Raw genomic sequence first — 11,941 nt, 5'->3', positions numbered from 1 at the left:
TGCTGAATTCGTCTTCCTAATTTTGTTTGTTTTTTTCTTTTTTTGAGGATTTTTGCTTCTATGTCCATCAAGGATATTGGCCTATAGTTTTCTTTTCTTTTGTTTCCTTTCCATTCCTTTCCTTTCCTTTCCTTTCCTTTCCTTTCCTTTCCTTTCCTTTCCTTTCCTTTCCTTTCCTTTCCTTTCCTTTCCTTTCCTTTCCTTTCCTTTCCTTTCCCTTCCTTTCCCTTCCCTTCCCTTCCCTTCCCTTCCCTTCCCTTCCCTTCCCTTCCCTTCCCTTCTCCCTTCCCTTCCCTTCCCTTCCCTTCCCTTCCCTTCCCTTCCCTTCCCTTCCCTTCCCTTCCCTTCCCTTTCTTTCTTTCTTTCTTTCTTTCTTTTATTGTCTTTTTGTGTTTATGGAATCTGGGTAATGATGGGCTTGTAAAATGGAAGCCTTCTCTCTTCTTGAAATTTGTGGACTAGTTTGAGGAGAATAGATGTTCATTCTTTGAAAGATTGGTAAAATTCACCTGTGAAGATGTAGCGTACATGACTTTTGTTTGTTGGGAGTTTTTTGTTTACTGATTCAATTTTGTTGGTAGTAATCGGTCAGTTCAGATTTTCTGTCTCTTTTTTATTCAGTCTTGGGAGATTGCATGTTTCTAGGAATTTATCCAATTCTTCCAGAGTGTCCAATTTGTTGGCATATAATTGTTCATAATATTTTCTCATAATACTTTGTATTTTTGTGGTATCAATTGTCACTTCATTTCATTTCTGATTTTATTTATTTGGGTCCTCTTATTCTTTTGATGAGTCTTGTTAAAAATTTATCAGTTTCGTTTATCTTTCAAATAACAAGTTCTGGGTTTAATTGATCTTTTGTATATTTTTAGACTGTATTTCATTTATTTCCATTCTGATCTTTATTATTTCCTTCCTTCTATTTACTTTGGGCTTTGTTGTTCTTTTTCTAATTCTTTAACAGTAAGATTAGATTGTTTGAGTTTTTTTTTTTTAATTTTATTAAATTTATTGGGGTGACAATTGTTAGTAAAATTACATAGATTTCAGGTGTACAATTCTGCATTACATCAACTATAAATCGCATTGTGTTCATCACCCAGAGTCAGGTCTCCTTCCATCACCATATATTCGATCCCCCTTACCCTCATCTCCCACGCCCCACCCCCCACCCACCTTACTCTCTAGCAACCATTAAACTATTATCTGTGTCTATGAGTTTCTGTTTCTCATTTGTTTGTCTTGTTCTTTTGTTGTTTTTGGTTTATATACCACATATCAGTGAAATCACATGGTTCTCTGCTTTTTCTCTCTGACATATTTCGCTCAGCATTACACTCTCAAGATCCATCCATGTTGTCACAAATGTTCCTATATCATCTTTTCTTACCGCCGAATAGTATTCCATTGTGTATATATACCACAACTTCTTTATCCATTCATCTATCGAAGGACATTTTGGTTGTTTCCATGTCTTGGCCACCGTAAACAAAGCTGCAATGAACATTGGAGCACACGTGTCTTTATCTCTAAATGTTTTCAGATTTTTTGGGTAGATACCCAGGAGAGGGATTGCTGGGTCATATGGTAATTCTATTCGTAATTTTTTGAGGAACTTCCACACTGCCTTCCATAACGGCTGCACCAGTCTGCATTCCCACCAACAGTGTATGAGGGTTCCTTTTTCTCCACAGCCTCTCCAACATTTGTTACTATTTGTCTTGTTGATAACAGCCATTCTGACTGGGGTGAGGTGATATCTCATTGTGGATTTGATTTGCATCTCTCTGATGATTAGTGATGTTGAGCATTTTTTCATGTCTATTTGCCATTTGTATGTCCTCTTTGGAGAAATGTCTCTTCAACTCCTCTGCCCATTTTTCAATTGGGTTGTTTGTTTTTTTGTTGTTGAGTTGCATGAGTTCCTTGTATATTCTGGATACTAGCCCCTTATCGGAGGTACTGTTTGCAAAAATCTTCTCCCATTCAGTTGGTGGCCTCATAATTTTGTCATTGGTTTCTTTTGCTGTGCAGAAGCTTTTAAGTTTCATATAGTCCCATTCGTTTATTTTAGCTTTTACTTCCATTGCCTTTGGAGACAAGTTCATAAAATGCTCTTTGAACCCAAGGTCCATAAGTTTAGTACCTATGATTTCTTCTATTCAGTTTACTGTGTCAGGTCTTTTGCTTAAGTCTTTGATCCATTTTGAATTAACTTTGGTACATGGTGAGAAATAGCAGTCCAGTTTCATTCTTTTGCACGTGGCTATCCAATTCTCCCAGCACCATTTATTGAAGAGGCTGTCTTTGCTCCATTGTATGTTTTTAGCTTCTTTGTCAAAAATTTTCTGTCCAGTAGGAAGTAAATTTTTTTTCTCTGAATTAGTGTGGCTTTTTTGCTCACTATGTTTCTTATGATACTCATCATATTGTACCTGCTTTTCAGTAATGAGCTGTCTCCCTTACTAGACTACAAGCACCCTGGAGGCAGAATGCATATCTGATTCACATTTTTTTTTTTTAAATTAAATTTATTGCGGTGACAATTGTTAGTAAAATTACATAGATTTCAGGTGTACAATTCTGTATTACATCATCTATAAATCCCATTGTATGTTCATCACCCAGAGTCAGTTCTTCCATCACCATATATTCGATCCCCCTTACCCTCACCTCCCCCCCACCCCCCTTACCCTCTGGCAACCACTAAACTATTGTCCGTGTCTATGAGTTTCTGTTTCTCATTTGTTTGTCTTGTTCTTTTGTTGTTTTTGGTTTATATACCACATATCAGTGAAATCACATGGTTCTCTGCTTTTTCTCTCTGACTTGTTTCGCTCAGCATTACTCTCTCAAGATCCATCCATGTTGTCACAAATGTTCCTATATCATCTTTTCTCACTGCCGAATTGTATTGTTTCATTTTACATGACACTTAGTTGAATATTTTGAGTGATCAATAAATATTTTTGAGAAAAGGGATTTGAATGTGTTTATCAAAGTACGAAGTACTATTGAGATATCAAGATGATACATTAGAGACAGCAGACAGAAACAGAGAGTTGCAATCATGTTGATAATCTTTGGGATACATCCTCTCATCAGCATATTTACAGAATAGATGTGCTAGAGTAACACTGATAACATTGAGTTATCATTGGTATAATACACTTGAAAAAACGTGTAACCTTTTAAATGTCAATAGTATAGGCTTTAGGTTTATCTACGTTTAGGTTTACCAAGCATATAAGCCATTTGAAACACACTTTTCAATGAGGCAAGGGGAAGTAAAGAAGATTTTAGATGTTTATAGTATATATTTTTCACTGTTTATGTTTATTATCAAATAGCAAAAGATGACATGTAAAAGTGGCATGTGCATGTCTTTATAGAACATATTATGGAATGTAGTATGTAATATGTATTATATATATATATATATATATATATATATATATATATATATATACACACACACACACACACACACATAGTCATCTTAATACATATAAAATAGAGAAAAACCTCCTTTACAAAAATGAACTCTTACCCCTTAAAATAGCTTACCCAAAGCAATTATAAATTGTAATAATATGCCATTTGAATGAGAAATCATTACGTTAGAATCATTACCCCAATATATGTGGATTATTCTGTCGCTGTAACATCTACAGTTAGTTCTCCCAACTAGATTTAAGCTCTTCAATATAAACTATTTTTGGACTACTCTTAAGCAAATCTGAGTAGAGTTTCTCAATAATTTTCAGTTGAGCAAATGTATAATGAAGTGTATTTTAGATAGGATCAGAAGTCTTGTACCCTCCCCCAATGTGTCTTCTGCATTTTTATTTCTATAATGTGATTTAATCACATACCTAGTATAACCTATGACTCACCAGAAGATTGTTCTTATAATTTTTTTTAATGGGGACATTTATAATTAGAGTCTATGCAATTTCCAGAGAAATGACATTTCATTCTAAACTTTCAGCTATGTGGCAACTTGAATTGTTTAACATTGCGCCATGGTTTTGCTTGGGTCATATTGAAATACTTCTGTAGTACTTTCAGAATTGCATTAAATAATTAATGTACTACAACACTGTAAGGGAACATGAGGATTAATGTTGACATAAAAATGCTCACGTTTGTAAATGGAAAATTGCTATAGATTTCTTATTTATTCTTTAATATTTGGAACTGTGAAAGGGTCGGAGTTTCATTATATAACCTTAATATGGCATAGCTAGTGAATTTTAGATTTCACAAGAATGTCTATAGGAATCTTATAGAAAAACATATGAAATCTTCTTAACATAACATATATCAACACACTGTCTTCTCGGAAATTCATTTTATTAATGATTTAATTTCTTTCTTTTCCAAAGGATTTGAGGTTCCAATTAAAACCCTTTGGGGCCATTGTGTTACTGCCTGCTAGTGCTTAATCTTCACTGAAAGCCTCATCACTTATTTTAAAACTAAAGAAGAATGAGGTAAGGAGAAAAGCAATGAAATGCAGCATAACACATCTTTCAAAGTAAGGAGAAGTAGCTTTTTAAAAATGATCTAAGATCAGTGACATTCAGAAATTATTTGCTGAACACTAAATGTACTCAAGTGTAGCATCTCAATTCCAAGGACTCTATGTCTTCTATTATGAAATAAACCACACAGACTTATTTTTTCTATTGGCATTGCAGTAGCCTAAGGTAATAATTATTAATGGCACTGATATACTGCAAATGGTAATTTGGATTGCAAAATGAATCTTCTGCTTTATCTCATAGAGATTCTATGATGCTGTGGTACTAAAATGATGACTGTGATTAACATTCTTAAATGTTATTTTTAAAAACGGGCACAATTTTAGTCTTATTCTCATAACACAACATGTCTAGATTTGCTTATATAATGGAGTCATACTTAACAGATTTCTGCACAGTCCATTATGATGTCCTTTAATTCTCATGTTGCTAATTTGTCACTTTTGAAATATTTAGTCTGACAATTCTTTGGAGTGTTATGTTGCAGTGAGTAACAACACATTTATCAAAAGGATAATAATAATCAGAGGTATCATTTAAAGATGCAATATCAGGGCAGCCGGTTAGCTCAGTTGGTTAGAGTGCAGTGCTCTTAACAACAAGGTTGCCGGTTCAATCCCCTCATGGGCCACTGTGAGCTGTGCCCTCCACAACTAGATCGAAACAACTACTTGACTTGGAGCTGATGATGCTGGAAAAACACACTTTTAAAAAATAATAATAATAAAATAAAGATGCAATATCAGTCCTTAAATCCAAATGGAATGAAACATGTAGGTATGAAAAGAGAGTGAAAAAATATCCATGTTTTTCCTCTGTAGTCTCTAATAACAGGAAGCTTTTCATTAAAGTAAAAACTTGAGTAAACAATTATTTGCTGCAAAAGACATTTCACCCCCAAATGAATTGATATGAAATGTTTATGTTCATTCCAATTGGACTGACTTATTGAAGATGACAATTATTTTATTAATTCTGGATTTTTAAAGTATGAACAAGTAATAGTAAACTTATTAATTTTGTTAAACCTGTTAGCTTTAGTCAGAGTGGACTATACTTTTGAGTATCTCTATAAGTTTCATCATATTTGAGAAGATTTAGGGACTATATATTCATGTCTGAATCTCAACCCTCGCTTTGGGGTCTATCAAAGTGCCTGTGTTTGTTGATGGAAGGGAGAAATTGCGAGAGCAAGAGGGAGAGCAAAGCTATGCTTTACAGCAGTCAAGCAATTGGTCTCCTGCCCTGGATAAACGTGGTTTGCCATATGACACTAGGGATTGTGATAAAATATTTCAAGTTTGGATTCTCTATCTTATGTCCACTTAAGAGTTTGTTAATGAGCTATGCCCATGTTATTCATTAATTCATCAGCGGCCTCTTTAATGTATGTATTTAACTTTCATTTAAGCTCCAGATCATAGCTGCTGAGAGCACCAATGGGGAAAGCTGAACAGCCAGAATACTACACTAATTTCTATTTGAATAAGCTTTTAGTTTCTTTTATTTTAATTAATTTAATTGAATTTTAACTTGACTTATGTTGATTTCCACCATGAAAGTTCACTATAACTCTTTCAGTGTTTGTATCCTAAAAGTAAACCCATCTTTGTGAGATATAATTTATTGTTATCGAAAATGTTATCAGTACTCAGGTGTTTATTAGGTATAATGGTAGCTGGTTATATGCTTCATCTTTGTATATCATCTAATCTCAAACTAGTAGTTTGTCTCACTAATTCTCATAATTTTCTATAAGGTAGTATAAACAAGTAAGATGTGACTACCCTCCTTTTATGGTGTGGTAAAGGGCCACCCTGAGGCTACCTCTGTATTGAATCACCATTTAATTTCAGCTTATCCAAAATATATATTGATCACATTCCATTCCAGGCAATGTCTCTAGGTTTATAAAAATTAATAGAACCTGACCCCTGCTTTGTCTGATTAAATAATGATTAAGGAAGCCAAGTAGAGACATCATTTTAATAAAATCTGTTGAGCATTCTGAAAGAGGTACATATGTGTAGGATGATATCAGAATCCTGAAGTGGGATATTCAACCAGCTTGGGGAGGAGGATAGGCCAATGAAGAAATATTTGAAGAGATAATGCCTAAGCTATCAAAAGATGAGTAGATGCAGCTATGCAAAAAAAAAAAAAAAAAAGATGTGGAGCTGCATGGAGTAGCAGGGAGAAGGTGTAAATGCACAGATGTGATTAAAATGAAGGTCATGTCTGCTAGTGTATGATATGGCAATAAAAAAGAATGCTTTCTGAAGAAAAGAGAACGTTTCCTGAATGAGGTAAAGTTTAAGAATAAGAAAAGTTTGGAAACATAAATATGACTGAGCCAAATAAAGAATTGAGAAAGTTGTCCTTTGATAGATGATTGGCTAAAGAAGATGTGGTATATATATGCAATGGAATATTACTTGGCCATAAGAAAATATGAAATGGTGCTATTTGTGACAAAATGAATGGATCTTGAAAATTTTATGCCAAGTGAAATAAGTCACACAGAAAAAGTCAAGAACCATATGATTTCACTGATATGTGGGATATAAAACTGAAAACAACAAAGGAACAAAGCAAACAAAGAAAGAAACAAAAACTCATAGACACAGACAATAGTTTACTGGTTACCAAAGGGTAAGGTGGAAGGAGGGTGGTAAATGAGGGTAAAGGGGATCAAATATATGGTGATGGAAGGAGAACTGACTCTGGGTGGTGAACACACAATGTGATATATAGTTGACATATTACAGAATTGTACACTTGAAACCCATGTAAATTTACTAACCATTGTAACCCCAATAACTTTTAATAAAAAAATAGAAAAAGGATGTTTTTCTAAGCAGAAACAAACAGCAATCAAAGATTGTGTGTTTAAGGTTGTTTGACGTCCATTTTCATGGCATCAGTTAAAAATGAATTTAATATTCCCTTCCCCCCACTCTCTACACTTTAAGTAGTAAATGCATTGATTTCTACCTCTTTGAACTTTAATAAAGTCATATAAACATAAAGTTGCAAAACTAAAGGAAATTTAGATAATACCTCATTTATACTCTCATTTTCTAGATACAGAGGTGTGATGTAACTTGTTCAAGAGCAAGCTGTGTATTTTCAGATCCTCAATAAGTTCCAATACCCTCCATATCAGCAGAAAAACTTAAAGAGACTGAAGTATTTTAGTAATGTTTCCCTCAATTCCAGTGGATTGCCATTTAGGGGCAGTAAACTCTAGCGGTTAAAAGTGTTGACTCTAGAGTCAAAACAGCTTTGCTTTTCACTGTTAAATACGCCAAACGACTTTAGCAAGTGATATAATCCTTTACTTCAGATATCTGATCTACAAAATGGGGGATAATGCATAATAAGCATTCCATAAATGTACAGATTGTGGTATGGGCAACCTCAAAATTGATTTGACTGTCCAAATTATTTTTAAAAATTTATTGTAATGACTGTCACTACATCACTAACTTCAGCAAAACCTTTCTAATTTATGTTTTAGAACTGCCATGTACACAAAATTTAAATTATATGATTTCTTAATTATCATTAATGTAAAATATTAAATTTTTATAAATTAAGTAATATGAAGTAATGTTTAAGGGATATTAGAATAGGAATTGGAAATCTGTCTATTAATTTGAAATGTGAAAAACATTCCTACCCTAAGCAAAATTGTCCAAGAACTTATGTTTCTTGTATAAGGATATAAGAATGGCTATGTGACCTTGCATCTGATCCCAATCTTATATTCCAGAACCCCTGTTATTTAAACATAACAACATAATAAAGCTGAAAGCAAAGTGATGTGAATTTCATACTGTAGGAAAAAAAAACACGATCAGTACTACCTTCTATGTCAGATGGATGATGGCCTTTGTTTATTTGGCAAAACAACTTTAAGAACATTTTTATTCTTAAAACGTTTTGCTCTGATATAAATTTCCTACCCGGTGGATATTAGACTTACTGCATGGTTTTTGGACATTAGATAACTATATACGACATGAGACACCTCAATGCTTCCAAAGTCATTATATTCACTGCTAATGAATTAAAACCTTATGTAGTTCATAAATCAAAGCAACATTTTATACACTTTTATGTGATCTACAGTTGTGCACACAGAAATTAACTAAACAGAACTACTCCCATCATTGGAAAATATGAATTTGTTTTGCAATTTAAATTACAAAGATTTTTATAAATAATTTGCTGTTTGAAGATCCAAGGAAGCAATTTCTAAATAGCAGAGGACATGATTTTTAAAACAGAGGTTTACAGTATATAACCTATAAATAAAACTGTTCTACAAAATATGCAGGGAGAAGGTGGTTATATTTCACAAATCATAGATTATTAGGTTTGCTTAACATAATTTTTAACATAATAATATTCTCAGTGTTCCTATGTTGTGGTATGAATTTCTAGACTATTATGAGAAACTGTTTTCTCTTTATTTCTTTTCTCCTATTAAAAAAATCTAGTAGTAATAAACATTCAAAGCTCACAAGGTAAATTGTATTCTCTAGGGAGGAGAATTTGACAACTCCCTTCCTTTTTTTTTTTTTAGAAAGAAATGCAAAAGAAACCAGGTTACATCAGGAATCTTTTTTAAAAACTTACTTTCAGGTACTAACTAGAGTTCAATAAAGTACATTTCCTCTATCCATGTTATTCTACTATGAGAACTAATACATAAAACAGTAATTTCCAGGTACTCCACTGTTAATTTTTGTTTTGATTATTTTATGTCCACAATACTTAACCAAGAAAGGCACATAGACTACACAATTTATGTGCCTTCATTACACATAAATTGTAATGGTCTTCATTACAATTATGGTAGGTCTTCATTAAATATGTGGTGAAATCTACCGTTGAAACCATCTGGTCCTGGACTATTATTTGTTGGAAGATTTATAATTATTCTTTCTCCTTACTTATAATTGGTCTAATGGATATTTTGTTTCTTCATGATTCAGTCTTAATAGGTTGTTTCTAGGAATTTATCCGTTTCTTCTAGTTTATCCAATTGTTTGTGTGTAATTGTTCATATCAGTGTCTTATGATCCTTAGTATTTCTGTGTTATCAGCTGTAATTAATTCTCTTTGATTTCTGATTTTATTTACTTGAGTCTTCTCTCTCTCTCTCTCTCTCTCTCTCTCTCTCTCTCTCTCTCTCTCTCAGTCTAGCTAAAGATTTGCCAATTTTGTTTATCTTTTCAGAAAAAAAGCTCTTAATTTTGTTAATATTTTCTATTGTCTTTTTAGCCTCCATTTCATTTATTTCCACTGTGTTATTTTCTTCCTTCTACTAACTCTGGGCTTAGTTTGCTCTTCTTTTTTAAATTTTTTGAGATGTAAAGTTAGATTATTTATTTGAATTTTTTTTTTCTTAATGTAGGTGTTTATCACTATAAATGTCCTCTCAGAACTACTTTTGCTGCATCTCATACGTTTTGGTATTTTGTGTTTCCATTTTCATTTTTCTGAAGATATGTTTTGGTTTCTTTTTTGACCCATTGGTTGTTCAGGGACATGTTGTTTAATCTCTACATATTTGTGAATTTTCTAGTTTTCTTTTTATTGATTTCTTTCACAATGTATACATATATCAAATAATCATGTTCTACACTTTAAGTATATTACAATTTTGTTTATCAATTATACCTCAAAAGAGCTGAAAAAATTAAACCAGTTTCTCATGTTAAAAATATTTTTAAAAAGAAAAGACATATTTTTAAAAGGTCTTTAATATCTGAGATTGAAACAAGAGATTTTGTTCTTAAGTAAGACTTGTTCAATCAAGACAAAACAAAAACAAATAACAGCAGCGAACAAAACCCAAAACCTTCATCAGTCCCTTTTTCTTCAACCATTCTTATTAATTGAAGTTTTACTAAGGTCAGTATGTTTTAAATGTGCATTTTCATATCAGAAGTGAGTCATTAATTTAAAAAGTCAACTGAGGGGTGGCTGGTTAGCAGAGTTGGTTAGAGTGGATGCTAGTGGAACCAGGGTTGCCTGTTTGATGCCCACATGGCCAGTGTGAGCTGTGCCCTCCACAACTAGATTGAAACAACTACTTGACTTGGAGCTAATGGGTCCTGGAAAACACACTTAAAATAAATAAAAGTTTATAAAAGTCTATTGACATGCTTGCTTCAGCACCACATATACTAAAATTGGAATAATACAGACAGCATTAGCATGGCCCCAGCAGAAGGATGACAGGCAAATTTGTGAAGACTTCCATATATTTAGGCAGTAAACTATCTAACAGTGTTCTTAGTAATATTTTTTTCTGATTTTTCTCCTTTAGAAAGGAGAACACAAGAAAAAATAAACAAATGGGACTATATCCATCTAAAATGTTTTTGCACAGCAAAGAAAACAATCAACAAAATGAAAAGACAACCTACAGAACGGGAGAAAATATTCACCAATAATACATGTGATAAGGGGTTAATATCTAATATTTATAAGGAACTTAGACAGCTGAATACCAAAAAACTAACAATACAATTAAAAAATGAGCAGAGGACCTGAATAGACATTACTCCAAAGAGGACATACAGGTGGCAAATAGAAGTTTGAAATGATGTTCAACGTCACTAATCATCAGAAAAATGCAAATTTAAACCACAATTAGATATCATCTCACACATGTCAGAATAGCTAGTATCAATAAATCAAAAAACAACAAGTGTTGGCAAGGATGAGAAGAAAAGAGAACCCTCCTGCACTGTTGGTGGGATTGCGAATTGGTGCAGCCACTACAGAAACAGTTTGGAGTTTCCTCAAAAACTTAAAATAGAACTACCTTATGACCCAGCAATTTCATGCCTAGGTAGTCATCCAAAGAAATCCAAAGCACTAATCCAAAAAGATATATGAACCCCTATGCTCACTGCAGCATTATTTACAATAGCCAAGATATGGAAGCAATCCAAATGCTCATCAATACATGATTGGACAAAGAATTCTGGTACATATATACAATGGAATATTCCTCAGCTATAATAAAGAATGAAATCTTACCATTTGTGACAACGTGGATGGACCTAGAAGGTATTAGCTAAGTGAAATGTGTCATACTGAGAAAGACAAACACCATATGATCTCACTTATATGTGGAATTTAAAGAACAAAATAAACAAACAAAACAGAAACAGACACAGATACAGAGTACAAACTGATGTTTGACAGATGAGAGGAGGGTTTGGGGGGGGCTGAGTGAAAAACATGAAGAGATTAAGAAGTACAGATTGGTAGTTAGAAAATAGTCATGGGTATGTAAAGCACAGCATCAGGAATATAGTCAAGTAATATTGTAATAACTATGTATAGTGCCAGGGGAGTACTACATT

At 33.1% G+C, this 11,941-nt stretch overlaps 1 non-coding gene across 1 annotated transcript; it reads left to right on the top strand.

The window, feature by feature from the left end:
* Positions 1-10,726: 10,726 nt before the first annotated feature.
* Positions 10,727-10,833, top strand: LOC141569768 (U6 spliceosomal RNA). Its single transcript, XR_012493568.2, has one exon. It is a non-coding gene; the product is annotated as a U6 spliceosomal RNA (small nuclear RNA).
* Positions 10,834-11,941: the final 1,108 nt, after the last annotated feature.

This window comes from Rhinolophus sinicus, chromosome 18 (assembly GCF_057876585.1).
Source record: "Rhinolophus sinicus isolate RSI-liver-muscle chromosome 18, RSI-T2T, whole genome shotgun sequence".
NCBI lineage: Eukaryota > Metazoa > Chordata > Mammalia > Chiroptera > Rhinolophidae > Rhinolophus > Rhinolophus sinicus.
The sequence above is the reverse complement of the archived record's forward strand: the minus strand, read 5'-3'. Positions and strand labels throughout refer to the sequence as shown.